Here is a 19,087-nt window from a genome sequence, read left to right as displayed (position 1 = left end):
TGCCGATTAAAACCAGGTGTTTAAATTTAAATAGTTTCTATGTTCGCAAGTATGGCCCCTGCATATCTTATCTGGGACGAGATTCAATCCGATTGCGCTTTGTCCGCAATGCAAGTTTTAAAGCCAATGTTCCCATGTTCTCAAAGACCACATTCACGGAAATGCAGCATGATGTAGGCTCAATCTGAAAATACCTTTAAATGACGCATTGTCCAAATCCCGATCAGAGTGGTTACATTTCTCCGGACCCATCCCTCAACTGTTTAACCCAAACATTTGGTGGGGTGACCAATTTGTTTGTACTCCTCTGTTATTTGTCACAAGCTTTCATTGGTAGGACACAGGACAGTCAGTAAGCGAGACAGGAGACAACAGTGTCAAAGATTCGTACCCACACCAACATGGTACATGTGTGCACTGGGGGGCAGTGTTACTAACTGCTAGACCACCACTGACCACATATCCTTATCCCCTAATTTAGATAGGTTAGGCTGTTGCACTTTATAGACAGGATAGAGAAAATAGGACTCTTAATCCTCTGAAATGGCCTTTATCCATGCCCTTTCCTTAATTTCCACAGATTTTTAAAAGATTGGACAGGATTCCAAAACATTGCTTGTTCTGGTCAGGTGCTGTCAGATTACTAATCAAGGAGCAGAGGACATGAGGAGGGGAAAGTTTTCAGAACAACCCACCTTTACAGAATTGAGAAATACAGTACTAACCATGGTTCTATTCAGTCTACTCAGGGATTGAATTGAAATTCTCTTCATAATTGTTTTATTTGCCTATAATTCTTTTGGAAAATTGTCCATTATATTCTGAGGAATTTTCCATCAGGAAATGAATTTCAATGTTGAATGACCCCTCTGGAATTCTGAAAACATTATAGTGAAATGTTTCGAAAAGGTTCTCTTAAACCCTAGCTTTATATTGGAGAATGAGAGATATAGAAGATCAACAACATGTTGTATGGCTTTTCCATGCTCAGCCTCAGTCAACTACAGAGAGGTAGGTAGAAAATGACCTTGCATATCACATGGGTGGGATGGCATCAGGTTGCACCAGCGCATACCGCCACCACTTGAGCTTGCTCACACTGACATACTCAAACATGCAGAGAGAATAAACATACGCGTGCACAGCACAGAATTCTCTCTCTCACTCTCTCACACAGACACTCGCTCTTTCTCTATCTCTCACACACAAGTGAGGATTCTTGTGCATTACACACTTTCATTTGACAGGGACTCACAGCGTCACACAGGCAGACACAGAGATACACGATACACCCAATTGGAAACACAACCACACACATTCTTGCTATACTGTAAGCACTGCACTGTCCCTATACCCGTGTCACAGACTCCACATGCTGAACTCTTATCTTTCTGTCATGCACACAAACACACACACACCCACAGCATCACTGTCCTTGTCTGTATCACAGACTTTCGTTCTATCAATCCCTCTCCCCAAAACACACACAGCTGGCGCTGTCCTTGCCTGTCACAGATCTGTCCTGCAGTAGCTAGCTTGCTAAATCGGCCCTTTACTAAGCCATGGATGGAGATGGAGATTTGGACTTGTGGTTTTTACTTAATTCTCTGTTCAGGTAAATGATTATGATGGTGATTCTGATCTAATCATAAGTTAATATATTGTGTCACTGGCCTGAGATGATTGAAGTTCAATATGTAGCCTAGATGTTGCCTAGCAGGCTCACGTTAACTAGCTAGCTAACTTAGCTGGTTCATTGTTGCCCATGCAAGGAAGTTAGGCTAGCATGCATTTTAGCTTGGTAGTCTTTGACAACAAACATTAAAAGCGTACTGTATGACAGAGCCAAGGACTGTTTTGCCAACATGAAGGAGAGGAGGACGGCATTGACTTTCAACTAGTCTACAAGTAGGATGAGTCCCAAAAAATGTTTTACTTACTGGCGTGAGCACACACACACACACACACACATACACACAAACAGACCACAGACCACGGTACCATGGACAGCCACATGATATTTATCAACAATGATCTGTGGTTCTAAATCAATAGTTCTGTGGTTCTAAATCAATAGTTGTTTAGTAAACTGTCGAAAACCTTATTAACTTGCTTGCCCAGGTTGCAGGTCATATAACTCTTTTTTTTGCCCTTTTTCTCCCCAATTTCTTGATATCCAATTGGTAATTACAGTCTTGTTTCATCGCTGCAACTCCCGTACGGACTCGAGAGAGGCGAAGGTTGAGAGCCGTGTGTACTTCGAAACACAACCCAACCAAGCCGCACTGCTTCTTGACAAAATACCCACTTAACCCGGAAGCCAGCCACACCAATGTGTCAGAGGAAACACCGTACACCTGGCTACCGTGTCAGCGTGCACTGCTTCCGGCCTGCCACAGGAGTTGCTAGTGCACGATGGGACAAGGACATCCCTGCCGGCCAAACCCTCACCTAGCCTGGACAATGCTGGGCCAATTATGAGCCGCCTCATTGGTCTCCCGGTCACGGTCGGCTGTGACAGAGCCTGGACTCGAACCCAGAATCTCTAGTGGCACAGCTAGCACTGCGATAGACCACTGCGCCACTCGGGAGGCCCGTGTAACTCTTTGTTAGAAACAATATTTGCTTTGTGGACTTTACCTGACAGATGTTGTTCTCCGGTTGGTGATGAAAGAAACGTATGAGTAGTTCCATTTATTCTGCCACTGTGTGACTGTTGTCTTTTTGTTGTCTCGGCCATATTGTATTTCACTGTGGCGTATGAATAAATGGGTTATAGAGCAAACAACACAATCATCACAACATACATGTAGGTTGTGATATGGCTTTGTTTTACTGGCTTGGCTTGCCCACTGATTTTACCCACGCACCACTACTGATGCCAACTGGAGCATTGGGCCAGTCGTTCATACGTAAATATCACCTGTGCTAGCTCAGGTGAAACTAACGACTGACTAACGAGGCGACAAGTGACACACATCCTGACCAACAAGTATGAATCCATTCAGGGCAAGCCACATCCAAACAGAACCAACTTTGAAAACAAAATCGAGCAACACCGCAAAGCCTATAACACATCTGACCATAGCACTGGTTCCAATCCAAGTGTCAATGCCATTTATCAAACTCCAGGGGCCTCATTTATCAACTGTGCGTACATTTCTTAGTAAATTCCGCCCTACATGTGCAAAACAAATTATTGGGACTTATCAAACTGTTGCACACAACGTATACGCATGTTTTCATTGATAAATCAGAGCCATACTATATTTGTGTGCTCGTGAACCCCACCAGGAAAACGCCTTCAATTCACCTATTATCAGACAGCAATACCGTAGCCTACCAATACTCAGTGGCAGCCCATCATTCAGGGCAGGTGGCCCCACCTGTTCTGAGCCCCACATGTTTAGCAAAAAAATAATAATACAGTTGAAGTCGGAGGTTTACATACACCTTAGCCAAATACATTTAAACTCCGTTTTTAACCATTTCTGACATTTAAAGCCGAGTAAAAATTCCCTGTCTTTGTCCCCATGTGCAGTTGCAAACCGTAGTCTGGCTTTTTAATGGCAGTTTTGGAGCAGTGGCTTCTTCTTTTCTGAGCAGCCTTTCAGGTTATGTTGATATAGGACTCATTTTACTGTGGATATAGATACTTTTGTACCCGTTTCCTCCAGCATCTTCACAAGGTCCTTCCTTTGCTGTTGTTCTGGGATTGATTTGCACTTTTCACACCAAAGTCTCTATCTCTAGGAGACAGAACATGTCCTGAGCGGTATGACGGCTGTGTGGTCCCATGGTGTTTATACTTGCGTACTATTGTTTGTACAGATGAACATGGTACCTTCAGGTGTTTGGAAATTGCTCCCAAGGATGAACCAGACTTGTGGAGTTCTACAATTATTTTTCTGAGGTCTTGGCTGATTTCTTTTGATTTTCCCATGATGTCAAGCAAAGAGGCACTGAGTTTGAAGGTAGGCCTTGAAAGGCATCCACAGGTACACCTCCAATTTACTCAAATGATGTCAATTAGCCTATCAGAAGCTTCTAAAGCCATGACATCATTTTCTGGAATGTTCCAAGCTGTTTAAAGGCACACTCAACTTAATGTATGTTAACTTATGACCAACTGGAATTGTGATGCAGTGAATCTGTTTGTAAACAATTGTTGGAAAAATGACTCGTGTCATGCATGAAGTAGATGTCCTAACCGACTTGCAAGAACTATAGTTTGTTAACAAGAAATTTGTGGAGAGGTTGAAAAACTAGTTTTAATGACTCTAACCTAAGTGTATGTAAACTTCCGACTTCAACTGTTTATATACAGTGCCTTCGGAAAGTATTCGACCCCTTGAGTTTTTCCACATTTTGTTGCGTTACAGCATTATTCTAAAATGGATTAAATAAAAAAATCCTCAGCAATCTATACACAATATCCTATAATAACAAAGCCACAACAGGTTTTTAGAAAACATTTTGCAAATGTATTCAACAATAAAAACAGAAATACCTTATTTACATAATTATTCAGACCCTTTGCTATGAGACTTGAATTTGAGCTCAGTTGTCTCCTGTTCCATTGATCATCCTTGAGATTTTTCTACAACTTGATTGTAGTCTACCTGTGGTAAATTCAATTAATTGGACATGATTTGGAAAGGCACAAACCTGTCTATATAAGGTGCCACAGTTGACAGTGCATGTCAGAGGAAAAACCCAGCCATGAGGTCAAAGGAATTGTCCGTACAGCTCCGAGACAGGATTGTGACGAGGCACAGATCTGGGTAAGGGTACCAAAACATTTCTGCAGCATTGAAGGTCCCCAAGAACACAGTGGCCTCCTTCATTCTTAAATGGAAGAAGTTTGGAACCACCAAGACTCTTCTTAGAACTCCAGAGCTCTGTCAGAGTGACCATCGGGTTCTTGGTCACCTCCCTGATCAAGGCCCTTCTCCCCCGATTGCTCAGTTTGGCCTGAATACTTATGTAAATGTGATGTTTTAAAAAGAAAATCAAAGGATTTCAATTAAATTAGCAAACATTTTTAAAAACCTGTTTTTGCATTGTCATTATGGGGTATTGTGTGTAGATTTATGAGGGGAAAAAACAATTTTATACATTTTAGAATAAGGCTGTAACGTGACAAAATGTGGAAAAAAGTGAAGGGGTCTGAATACTATCCGAAGGCACTGTATATATTGTTGTTGCCTGTTTTGCATGTTATTTTGGCATCAATACGTGTCACATATCAGTTTGCAAACAGTAAAAAAAATATAGAATTGAGTTAATAAAGCCTCTTTCTTGAGTAAGGCAACTCCAAAATGCAGGTGTTTCAACCTAACTCAGTGCTTTCTGTGGTGGAGAGGCAGTCAGAGGCAGTCAGTGGAAAATACGTGTAGGTGTTGGTAATGTTCTCTAGTTGCGCCGTAATTGGCTCAGTGTTCTGTAACTAATGGAGACACTACGTCACTGCAAAATCTATCGAGAGAGCTCAAATTCAAGCCCCCTGGGTGCTGCAATAGAGTAACATTACAAGTGCCCATCCAAGAAGGCTCAAGGTCATTGGCCATAGATAAAATTATGTCAAATCACTTTATATCTACCGTAGCCTTGATTGGACTGATCATGTCAACATCATACTTTCAAAATCTTAGCTATCAAGCTAGACAAGCAGTCATAATCATGAATCAAGTCGACAATCTACTGGCAAATCATTTTCAATCCTTGTCATATGAAGAGAATTTATAGATAAAATGTATAGATGAGCTTCGGCCATTGGACATAAACATTACACAACAAGTTGGATATCGCAAATTCAACAGTGAGTGGTTTGGAAGGAATCCGTGGCTAACTGCAAGCATTGCAAAGCAATCACTAGTGTGCTATTCAGTGGAGTGGGTGTGTGGTCCATGTCTGGGTTTCAGGGTCTCTTTCCAAGCATAAAAGGACAAACATTCAAAACCATGGGCCAGAAAAGGATCCAGCATGACTTCTGCCGCATTCAAACACCTGAATATCTCAGACTTCAGTGAATTCACTAGGAAAATACTTTTTGAACGGTCATCCAACTTGGAATTCCAAGTCGGGAACTCGGTCCTCTTTCTAGACCTCTGACCTAAAGATCACTGATGTCATGATTCAACCTTGTTTTTTTTGTTCCAGAGTTTCCAGTTGTCTTGAAAGCAACATAAATCCAGAGAACGCCAGACTTTGATGACAAAGTTTGATGACAAAATTTGCCCACAAGAAGGACAGCCGCACCACCTTCCTGTTCAAGTGAGCACTGCACAACGAGTCTAAAAATGTATTGTATGCTGCTGCATAAATGATGTAACATGCCACGGAGATATGTATACTGTAGCTAAAAAAGTAATAATAAGTGTATGCTGTGTAGTAAGCTGTTAGTAGCCCAAATAATTTGGTCCCTTTCCCCCTCATAACTTAGCCTACTGTTCTGACTTGGTGATGCACATATAGACTATACATGTTTAGAGAAATGTAATCATCAAACATTTTAAGAGCTGTCATTGTCTGCTTATATGTCCCCTTTATTTATCCTATGGTTCTGACTTGGTGTACAGGTAGAATACTGTAAAAACAGCCCAAGTTCTGAATTCTGTCGCTGAACATTTAAAAAGTGCTGAAAAAATAGTTATATTGACTAGGTCTTCCTAGCTCGCTCATAATTGTCTTAATCAAAATTACGGATAGCCTCTTATCCACTCGTCGTCTCCTTATGCCATAGTTTGTACATCCCAATTGTCAGTAGAAACCACATTTGTGCAAGTCAGCTATGTTTTTTTTAAAGGCAGTAAAGGAAGCTGAATGAACTGTGTCGCTGCCAGACAAGGCTCCGCTGATAGCCAGGTGTAGCAGTGGTAAGGATTCACTACATGGTGCTGAAAAGAAAGCTCTGTAGTTGGGACAGATTTATGTTGGCCTTAACAGTTTGTGGGCACATTTTGTCACCGTTATAGTGCAATTAATGTATTGTTTCAGTTTGTGTTGTGTAGTGGCTTGGCTTGCATACATCAACATTTATTTTTTTGAGTTTGCCCAATCGAGATTTTCATGCTAAAATCGGCATTGTCCATACTGTGAAATATTTTAAATAGGCTACCTACCCGTCTATTTACCTTCGATTATGCTTGGCTATTGAATGAGCGATGTTAGGCTAATATTTTTTGTGTAGCGGGAATGAACCAGTCATGTCAGAAAAGGAGAGACATATGATTACGTAATAATTACGATTTCAACCTATATAATTAAAGTAAACTAAATCTATTAGACTACATGTGACTATGAGATCTCCTTACCAACGTCAAATGCATCGGTTTTTTCATTAGGCCTACATTTTAATATTTTTATTAGCCCACCATTATTAGAATTCCTGTGCATCAAACACTTCCATCCCCCAAAATAACAATATTTGCTTGCAATAGAATTGATCAACCACTAGAAGTTGTGCCGTACGCATGGTCTGAGTTGTACGCCTAGATACGCACACTTTCCGTCAAGTTCAGAATTATAAATATCAATCATTGAGGAAGAACTGGAGCATGCAAGATTTAGAGCCTTTTTTGTGGGCACGCACGTTTGATAGAGGAGGCCCCTACATTTTGGCGATTCCACGCCAGGACAGCCCAAAAATATTTTGGCTATCTCAGATTGTTCTGCCAATTCTCACATAGGAACTTAATTGGAAAGAAGGATGTTTGACATGCTTTCTACATTTGTATCACTTTTTTATTTTAAAGTTGCCATTTTAGGTCCTTTTTATACCTATACATGCTTCCTGTAAAACACTATAATCCATGAACTGTACATGATAATCCTTGTGTAATCCAGTGTGTTCTGAAATATGGAGTATGATTACAGCAGTGGTGTTTTTCCTGAAGAGATTGATAAAAAAGGTGAAAAAGTTAGAGACCCAGAAAGTAGACATGTTGGCCTCCCGGGTGGCGCAGTGGTCTAAGGAATTGCATCGCAGTGCTAGCTGTTCCACCAGAGACTCTGGGTTGGAGCACAGGCTCTGTCGCAGCCGGCCGCGACCGGGAGGTCCATGGGGCGACGCACAATTGGCCTAGCGTCGTCCGGGTTAGGGAGGGTTTGGCCAGTAGAGATATCCTTGTGTCATCGCGCACTAGCCACTCATTGGTGCGGCTGGCTTCCGGGTTGGATGCGCACTGTGTTAAGAAGCAGTGCAGCTTGGTTGGGTTGTGTTTCGGATGACGCATGGCTCTCGACCTTCGTCTCTCCCGAGCCCCTGTACGGGAGTTGTAGCAATGAGACAAGACAGTAACTACTAATAACTGGATACCACGAAATTGGGGAGAAAAAGGGGGAAAAATAAATAAATAATAAAACAAAGAAAGTGGACATGTTTGTGGAGTGGTTGACTGTTGTGGAGAAGTTCAGGGGGCCTTGGTACCCTGACAACCCCAACAAAGGACATGCCTTCAGGTGTATTCGGCTGAACAGGTTGCAGAGGAGTATCCAGAGCTGCTGCAGGCCTGTCAGGAGAGTGGGTTTCAGTACAAAGATCGTGGCCTGCCCAGAAAACTCACTCTGTGGGTGGACCCAGGGGAGGTGTGCTGCAGGTATGGAGAGAAGAACCATGCTTTCACGGTAGCCAGTTTCTTTGGTGATGAGGATGTGACAAAGAAGGTGAACAGCGCAGTGGAGGGTGACATCTCACTACCACTCCGGTTCATCCTCAGATGAGGACAGTGGCATCAGGGAAACCTGTCCTCCCCGTACCTTCCCCCAAAATTGCCACGCATACCAGGTGATCTACCCAACTGCTCCTTTGTGGCGTCCTCCAGTGCCCAAGCGGCCCTCCACGTCCTCCTCACTATGTCTTCAGACACCAAGGCAGACCCACCCAGCCCTTCAGACACAACGGCTGGGCTCTGCCTGGCCAGATAGGGGGGCACAGATACTAGTGTGTTACTCCAGGCCTCCAGACCACTGTAGCAAGTGTTGACTTTATTAGAATTAGCATGTTCCAGGTGCCCAGGTTCCCTGAGCTGTTGAGGGTAGCCACTAGAGCAAGCAATAGTTCATGGGCGGCATGTAGCCTAGCGGTTAAGAGTGACACACTCCATATGTTAGAGCACAATATAAGGAGTAAAAAGCATGTTCCCCCCCAATTAAGTTTCTATGTGAGAATTGCCAGAACAATCTGAGGTACCAAAAATATTTTCAGGCTGTCATGGCATGGAATCGCCTATTTGTTGGTTGCTCTCAATAAAAAAAAAATTCTGATAACCCTTCAAAAGAGCCTATTGGCATGGAGTTGGCGTCTTATTATAGATTTGGAGACAAGTTATCCAACCGTTGGATTTTTTCTTTGCTTCCCGAACCATCTTCCTCATTGTGCTTGGGAACAAGATACACTTGTGTCCAATACCAGACAAGTTTACCACTGTTAAAATGCTTAATTGTTTCCCTAATATCGAGGTTCCATCTACGATTTACCCCGATATTTTACCCAGAAGGCTCAGAATTTTCTGTTTCCATCTACACGAGCCAGCACCATGTCTCACTGGGACATGGTTCCGGCAGACATGCTCTGACTTGGGGCCAATTCCAGGCCACTGGTACTTTTCAGCTGGCATTAACATAACAAGGGCCAACTGTGAACTTTAATACCTCACAAAGCAACTGTTTTGATGATGCAGAGGTTGTCACTTCTGATCCCCTAAATGGGGGGGGACTGTCTACAAAAAGTGCTGTAATTTCTAAACGGTTCAATGAAAATTATGAAAATACCCTCAAGTTAAAGCTGACAGTCTGCACTTTAACCTCATAGGCATTGTATAATTTCAAATCCAAAGTGCTGGAGTACAGAGGCAAAGCCACTGTCCCAATAGTTTTGGAGCTCACTGTAGCTATCACACACAGAATCACCCACCCACGCACACACACACTACCAAAAATGGGCAAAGAGGAACTTGCAGCAGAAAAACAACTGTGCAACACCTGGCCTGACATGTCCTCACAATCAAAGTGCCAGGAGTGGAGAACCTGCATGCCCAAACACACCCACACAGTTTAATACTTTTGAACGCTTTGAATTTGTTTTTATCCAGAGTGAAGCATTACTATATGATTAGAAAGGAGCCAAAAATATTTCTGACGTCATGAAGATGCCTTGACTCGTGTGTCAAATAATTAGGCTATGGGGTGAAGTTTCCCCTATGCACAGACCTGGGCACACATCAAGTAAGTGCAGTCCAGTGGCAATAAGATGGAAAAATGTGCATTCTAGATCTGAAAAGTGATAATTCTCGAATCATTCAGGTGTGTCAACATGTCAACCTTGAAAGACTTACGGTCTAATGACTGGTGGAATTCAATCGAAGTACATTGCCAGTTAAAGCCTACTGCATTCTCATTGGCACATGTCCGCACATTTACTTAATTTCATACCCAGGCATGACACAGCCACTGTCAGAATATTGCACAGAATTCCTTATGGTAATGGATCGTTTGTGCCATAGCGTTCAACTGTGGTAAAAACAACAACAACATGAAGTTAGAAGTGGAAATGTACTGAGACGTTTTGGCTTTGGATTCTGCCAGGAATGTGGGTATGTATGGTATGTAAGTTGATTTTACCTATGCTGCAGGTCCAAACTTCACCATAACTCAAGGTGGTGGTGCTACCTGTTGCGGCATGTGCTCAACCCTCTTCGATTGTTCCACTCTTTTTGTTTTAAATCAAGCCTCAAGAGCTACAAATTAAACATAACGATGACTCATGTCCATCAATTTGAAAATAAATATTTTTAAAACGACAGTGAGTTTGTTATTTTGGGTTATACCCTGCAGACAATTTGCAGTTGCTGGTAGACAATGGAGAGTAGTCTGTCTGTTTGATCAATTTTGAAACGTTTCAGTAATATTACAGCAACATATTCAGAACTTCAGCAGGACACTCTTGAGCTGAAATAAAAGATCCCAGACATTTTTCAAAAGCACAAAAAGTGTATTTCTCAAAACAATTGCACACATTTGTTTAAAGCCCTGTTAGTGAGCATTTCTCCTTTGTCAAGACAATCCATCTACCTGACAGTTGTGGCACATGATCATTACACAGGTGCAGCTTGTGCTGGGGACAATAAAGGGCCACTAATATGTGCAGTTTTGTAACACAACACAACTTCACAGATGTCTCATGTTTTGAGGGAGCGTGCAATGGTTATGCTGCCTGCACGAATGTCCACCAGAGTTGTTGCTAGATAATTTAATGTTAATTTCTCTACCATAAGCTACCTCCAACATTGTTTTAGAGAATTTGGCAGTACGTCCAAACAGCCTCACAACCGCAGACCATGTGTAACCACACTAGACCAGGACCTCCACATCTGGTTTCTTCACCTGCGGGATCATGAGACAGCCACCCCGACAGCTGATTAAACGGAGGAGTATTTCTGCCTGTAATAAAGCCCTTTTGTGGGGAAAAACTTATTCTGATTGGTTGGACCTGGCTCCCCAGTGGGTGGGCCAGGCCCACCCATAGCTGCACCACTGCCCCTGCCCTAATGAATTTGTTTCAATTGACTGATTTCCTTATATGAACTGTAAAGCAGTTAAATAGTTGAAATTGTTGAATATTGCGTTTATATTTTTGTTCAGTATAATATTTTATATTATAAAAAAATCACAGATTTGTTTTCCCACCACACAAGCATGCATGCATGCACGCCTGCACACACATAACCTTAAAATAATCAGTTTCCCCAGAAAATCAAACTGTTTCCATCTCTTTGTTGCGCCAGTGTTTACACTCCGTGCCATGTCGGTGCCTACCTCAGGCAGCAGAGTGTGGGGGACAGGCTATGCCACAGTGCCTAGGGGAAGCTCCTTTACTGGCCAAGCCCCTCATCCAATTTAGCCAGCCAGCACACCATGGCTGGGTGCCCTGCTTTGCTCCAGCCTGTGGTGCCAGCTGCAGCCTGCATGCCCAAGCGTGCCAGCTTATAGCCCAGTAAGGAGAGTTTATGTGTGTGGGTGTGTGTTATGTTTGTATGTGTGTGTATGGAGACGGGGAGGAAGGGGCAAGGGCTTAGCCCCACATCTTTTTCAGCCATCTATTTCCTGTGTTCGAGGGGTGCAAAATTACTCATGTGACTCTTTCATACTCTTGAATGTGCCTGTCATTTTTTCCCATTAATGTTACAACTGCAGAAATGTTTGTAATGACCTGTCAAACACAAACCGGAAATGGGCTCAATGGAATTTCATCTATAAGAACGCTAAAGCTTAGTCTGAGATTTATTGCATCATCTCGACGGTTACATCACAAAAAAGAGAGGAAATAAAACTTTATTTTGATGGGTGTTCATTTTTTGTGGACTTGAAAATAGTTATTAATTAATACAGTTGAAATGTTTACAAATTAGATACACTCAAATTAAACCAACTTCAGATAATGAACACAAAGTGGAGTCGCAATTCAACGGCCACGTATGTCTCTAGTCACGGACTACAAAAAATAAAAAACTGCCACATCGCGGACACCAATGTCTTTCTGCCGGACAAGCTAAACACCTTCTTCACCCGCTTTGAGGATGACACAATGCCAACGACGCAGCCCGCTACCCTCCTCCTCTGACGTGAGTAGAACATTTAAACGTGTTAACCCTCGCAAGGTTGCTGGCCCAGACGGCATCCCGAGCCGCGTCCTCAGAGCATGCGCAGACCAGCTTGCTGGAGTGTTTACGGACATATTCAATCTCTCAGTCTGCTGTCCCCACATGCTTCAAGATGGCCACCATTGTTCCTGTAACCAAGAAAGCAAAGGTAACTGAACTAAATGACTATCGCCCCATAGCACTCACTTCTGTTATCATGAAGATCTTTGAGAGACTAGTCAAGGATCATATCACCTCCACCTTACTTGTCAACAAAAACCCACTTCAATTTGCAATAGCCAGTGTACTGCACACTGCCCTGTCCCATCTGGACAAGAGGAATACCTATATAAGAATGCTGTTCAGCATTCAACACCATAGTATAGCTCCATAGCTCAGCATTCAACACCATAGTACCCTCCAAGCTCATCATTAAGCTCTGGGTCTGAACCCCGCCCTGTGCAACTGGGTCAAGGACTTCCTGACAGGCCACCCCAGGTGGTGAAGGTAGGAAACCACACCTCCCCTTCACTGGGGCCCCACAAGGGTGCGTGCTCAGCCCCCTCCTGTACTCCCTGTTCACCCATGCCTGTGTGGCCACACACGCCTTGAACTCAATCATGAAGTTTGCAGGCGACACAACAGTAGTAGGCTTGAGTACCAACAATGACGAGACAGCTTACAAGGAGGAGTGTCAACAAAACAAAGGAGCTGATCGTGGACTTCCCAAAACAGCAGAGGGAGCAGGTGGAAAGCTTCAAGTTCCTCGGCCTACACATCAATGAAAAACTGAAATGGTCCAACTACACAGACAGTGTGGTGAAGAAGGCGCAACAGTGCCTCTTCAACTTCAGCAGGCTGAAGAAATTTGGCTTAGCGCCTAAAACCCTCAAACTTTTAAAGAAGCACAATTGAGAGCATCCTGTCGGGCTGCATTACCGCCTGGTACGGCAACTGCAGCACCCGCAACCGCAAGGCTTTCCAGATGGTGGTGCGGTTTGCCCGATGCATCACAGGGGGCAAACTACCTGCCCTCCAGGACATTTACAGTACCTGATGTCACAGGAAGAACAAAAAGATTATAAAGGACAACAACCACCCAGCCACTTCCGGTGTACGCCGCTATCACCCAGAAGGCGAGGTCAGTACATGTGCATCAAAGCGGAGACCTAGAGACTGAAAATCAGCTTCTATCTCCATCAGACTGTTAAATAGCCATCACTAGCACAGAGGCTGCTGCCTACAGTATGTACCTAGACTTGAAATCACTGGCAACTTTAATAATGGAACACTAGTCACTTAAAATGTTTACATATTTTGCATTGTATATACTGTATTCTATTCTGTGTTAATCTATGCCGCTCTGACATTGCTCATCCATATATTCTTGATTCCATTCCTTTACCTAGATTTGTGTGTATTGTTGTGAAATTGTTAGATTTTACTGCACTGTTGGAGCTAGCAACACAAGCATTTCACTACACTCGCAATAACGTCTGCTAAACACGTGTATGTGACCAATAACATTTGATTTGATCAGTCATTGTAAGTGTTTGCACCAAGCACTGATCTGAGGACAGTGAAGAGAAAAAAGGAGTGGCTAGAGGGCCTAGGGTCTGAAACCATTGTCAGATCAGTTTGACTCATGTTAAATAATAGTTTGGGGTAGGCACCGATGATTTCAGATCTGTGGTTTGGGGAAACATTGTACCTGGTGTCTATGTCTGACTAAAGTGTGTGTGCCTGACGTTTTCATGATGTGTTCATAAACGCATGCTGCTCAGACACTCTTGACTGCAGGGAGCCACTCCTGGAAGGAATCCGGTGTCCGCTTTCAACTGCAGTCTGGGATATGGAGACAAGGAGCGCCAACGCATCACACATCTCATCCTGCATGTGGGTCAGGGATGTTCTAAGATTCCAATATTCTAAGATAGGGAATTCATTTAAGACTAAGATGTTGCTTATAGCCGCAATCAGCATTAGAAACAAAGGGTGCTTACTGTTTTGGTGAAAAGCTGAGGGATGGGGCTGGATAAATTTAGCCACAGTGAAGGAAAAAAGTATTTGATCCCCTGCTGATTTTGTACATTTGCCCACTGACAAAGAAATGATCCGTCTATAATTTTAATGGTAGGTTTATTTGAACAGTGAGAGACAGAATAACACAAAAATCCAGAAAAACACATGTAAAAAATTTTATAAATTGATTTGCATTTTAATGAGGGAAATAAGTATTTGACCCCGTCTCAATCAGAAAGATTTCTGGCTCCCAGGTGTCTTTTATACAGGTAACGAGCTGAGATTAGGAGCACACTCTTAAAAGGAGTGCTCCTAATCTAAACTTGTTACCTGTATAAAAGACACCTTTCCACAGAAGCAATCAATCAGATTCCAAACTCTCCACCATGGCCAAGACCAAAGAGCTCTCCAAGGATGTCAGGGACAAGATTGTAGTCCTACACAAGGCTGGAATGGGCTACAAGACCATCGCCAAGCAGCTTGGTGAGAAGGTGACAACAGTTGGTGCGATTATTCGCAAATGGAAGAAACACAAAAGAACTGTCAGTCTCCCTCGGCCTGGGGCTCCATGCAAGATCTCACCTAGTGGAGTTGCAATGATCATGAGAACGGTGAGGAATCATCCCAGAACTACACGGGATGATCTTGTCAATGATCTCAAGGCAGCTGGGACCATAGTCACCAAGAAAACAATTGGTAACACACTACGCCGTGAAGGACTGAAACCCTGCAGCGCCCGCGAGGTCCCCCTGCTCAAGAAAGCACATATACATGCCCGTCTGAAGTTTGCCAATGAACATCTGAATGATTCAGAGGACAACTGGGTGAAAGTATTGTGGTCAGATGAGACCAAAATGGAGCTCTTTGGCATCAACTCAACTCGCAGTGTTTGGAGGAGGAGGAATGCTGCCTATGACCCCAAGAACACCATCCCCACTGTCAAATAAGGAGGTGGAAACATTATGCTATGGGGGTGTTTTTCTGCTAAGGGGACAGGACAACTTCACAGCATCAAAGGGACGCTGGACAGGGCCATGTACCGTCAAATCTTGGGTGAGAACCTCCTTCCCTCAAGCCAGGGCATTGAAAATGGGTCGTGGATGGGTATTCCAGCATGACAATGACCCAAAACACACGGCCAAGGCAACAAAGGAGTGGCTCAAGAAGAAACACATTAAGGTCCTGGAGTGGCCTAGCCAGTCTCCAGAACTTAATCCCATAGAAAATCTGTGGAGGGAGCTGAAGGATCGAGTTGCCAAACGTCAGCCTCGAAACCTCCGATACAATTATACGATACAAGGTGTTAAAATTGACCATCATTCATATACTGCTATTTCCACATACTGTACACAAGGAAATGGATTCATTTATTTGCAAAGAGGAGTGGGACAAAATCCCTCCTGAGATGTGTGCAAACCTGGTGGCCAACTACAAGAAACGTCTGACCTCTGTGATTGCCAACAAGGGTTTTGCCACCAAGTACAAAGTCATGTTTTGCAGAGAAGTCAAATACTTATTTCCCTCATTAAAATGCAAATCAATTTATAACATTTTTGACAAGCGCTTTTCTGGATTTTTTTGTTATTCTGTCTCTCACTGTTCAAATAAACCTACCATTAAAATGATAGACTGATCATTTCTTTGTCAGTGGGCAAACGTACAAAATCAGCAGGGGATCAAATACTTTTTTCCCTCACTGTATTGATGCAAGAACTTACCCTCCATGACATCAGCATAGTTTAAAACATGTTTTGGGGCTACAGTATAAGTGTGTTTACATTGACTTTGTTCACAAACATTGAAGTAAAACAATATTATATTTTGGATTCTGATGGGATACGACTGTTGAACTAACATGCTGACCAAACCGGCTCCACACATGCGTCTGCGTGCGCATGGTGATTTTGTCTATCCCCACCAGACATGTTCAACGACACATGGTCGTCAAAGGCACTGCATCTCAGTGCTTGAGGCGTCACTACATACACCCTGGTTCGAATCCAGGCTGTATTACAACTGGCAGTGACTGAGAGTCCCATAGGGCGGCGCACAATTGGCCCAGTGTCGTCCGGCTTTGGCCGGTCATTGTAAATAATAATTTGTTCTTAACTGACTTGCCTAGTTAAACAAAAGGTTAAATAAAAAATAAATAATAATAATACCAAAACCAACTGTGAACCAATTATATTAATTTGGGGACAGGTTGAAACACACATGAAACATTCATTGACATTTAGCTAGCTTGCCGTTGCTAGATCATTTGTCCTGGGAGATAAACATTGCTAAATTATTTCAGGTAAAATAACAACCCAGACAGTTTTATGCAAAGTGGCTTAGAGATGGATATTGGATAACACATATATTCAGTATTCTGTAATGTTACTATAGATGACTATCCAAATAAACACTATCAACAAACTACCAACTGTAATTATTTTAATATGCAACCGTTTGCTAGGGGTTAGGTTTAGAGTAAGGGTTAAGTTTAGTAGATGGATGGATAGCTGAAATGTAGACAGGTAGGTGAACATCACTGAACCATCACTGTGGAACTAGCCAAATGAAGTGAGAGGGAGTTTGCAACACTACACCCTCTCAAATAAGACAAGTGATGTGCATGATGGGGAAATTGGTTTCAAAGCACATTTTACTGGAAATCATAATGACCAAACTGATTGGAGATCAGATGTAACTGCATTCCCCAAGTCACTGATGGAATAGGGAGCAGTGAGCACTCACTGAACCGAACATTACTCAACATAGTAAGTTAACCCATGTAAAGATCTACAAAATCATCATATTGACAGATACACAGCATCAACATTGATTGAAACTTGAGATGTTTTAAAGGTAGACTCAGCGATGCACAAAGTAAACCGCAATATCTGGCCGACTTCCGCAACAACTAAGAGCTTGATTCAATCTCTAGCGCTGAAGATCAATTGGAAATTACCTTCACATTTTGATTGCGCATTAACACTGAACTTTGGCAATAGGAATTGAATCCAGCCCTAAGAGCGCTGAAGCGAGGCTAAACTTCTCTGCCGTTTTGGTCCAGTAGTTACTGACAAAGTTGTAGGAGCATGAAGCGCACCGGTGCACATGCACAAAGAACATGCATTGGCACTCATCTCTATGGCCATGTTCGAGAACATGAAAACATGACGTAACATGGGCAAATTGTGACTGATTAATCTACAAATAACATTGAATAGTTATTTATAATACAAGGTGTCTAGTATGTCGAACGTGCCATCGCCAAAAGGTTGAGTTTACCTTTAATGGCAATATGGCCCTTACACCTGTGTAACAATTCTATTGCTCATCATCACTTACGATCATAACGGTCATCCTTCATTTTTACTATCCTTTATCCTTACCACCCCTTTCTTCATCAATCCCATTATCACCATCGTTAGAACCCAAAATCATTTTACCAGTCATCACACTCATCTATCGTTCAAGAACCCTATCATCAACATCACTCAATTATATTTTAACTACCGTCATCATCATCACCATTACCAGGAATACTCATTTTACAACATTAATACTCTTTTTTTTACAACATTCATTGTCTTTAGCAACATCAACGTTGGCCCTTCTCCATCCTTCATCTGTTGCTGGCCGGAAAAGCCTCCTGCGGCTGGGGATCAGGCACTTCCTTCCTGGGGTGTAAGCCGATCCAGACTTCCCTCCACAAGAGCGAGGGATGGTCCCATTAACCTCGGGCAGACAGGGCACCCACGGGAGATGGGAATAGCACTGCCCCCCCCCACTCACTCACAGCCCATGAACGATGGGATGGAAACGCCAGCCTCCCATTGGTGGAGCCTCGATCGGCTGAGAACTGGAGACCACGCGCCATTGGTGTGTAGGAGGCAGGGTGGAGTGATCGAGTGGGGCAGTATTGTATCGATCTAGACTCATCCTCAGCCCTTGGCTGAAGCAAGGGCAAACATTACTCCATTTCTTACCTTTGTCATTGATATATTTGCCCAGTTAGGCCCCCAAATGAGACAGTTTGACTTACGTAGGTATTGGAATGGTATAGAGCTAGTGAATTCCAGTTGTCCAATTATGGAGCTAATGGGGAACTGAAATCACTTAATGTTGATCCTGATATTTATTAACAAAAGACAGAATTTGATTAACATTCAGCTGTGGAAGACATACTTCGGTGAATGCCATGTCAGCGCTGGTCGGAAAAACTTCTGATTCATTTTCCCCTCTTGCATACCAGTAGTGTATAAAATGCTTTAAACCAATGAGTACCACCACAATGCTGGCGCAATTTTGCCTTTTTTAAACATTGTGTTTGTCCTACAGACTTCTGGGTAAAACCTCTTTCCGAGGCTAAATATAAGGGCTGGACATGCAGAAAAATGAAAGCCAGATAAATGAAAAGACGATTTTTGCTGGGG

The 19,087-nt window shown here is 42.9% G+C and overlaps 1 pseudogene; it reads left to right on the top strand.

The window, feature by feature from the left end:
• Positions 1-7,868: 7,868 nt before the first annotated feature.
• Positions 7,869-8,945, top strand: LOC112251506 (annotated as a pseudogene).
• Positions 8,946-19,087: the final 10,142 nt, after the last annotated feature.

This window comes from Oncorhynchus tshawytscha, linkage group LG05 (assembly GCF_018296145.1).
Source record: "Oncorhynchus tshawytscha isolate Ot180627B linkage group LG05, Otsh_v2.0, whole genome shotgun sequence".
Lineage (NCBI taxonomy): Eukaryota > Metazoa > Chordata > Actinopteri > Salmoniformes > Salmonidae > Oncorhynchus > Oncorhynchus tshawytscha.
The sequence above is the reverse complement of the archived record's forward strand: the minus strand, read 5'-3'. Positions and strand labels throughout refer to the sequence as shown.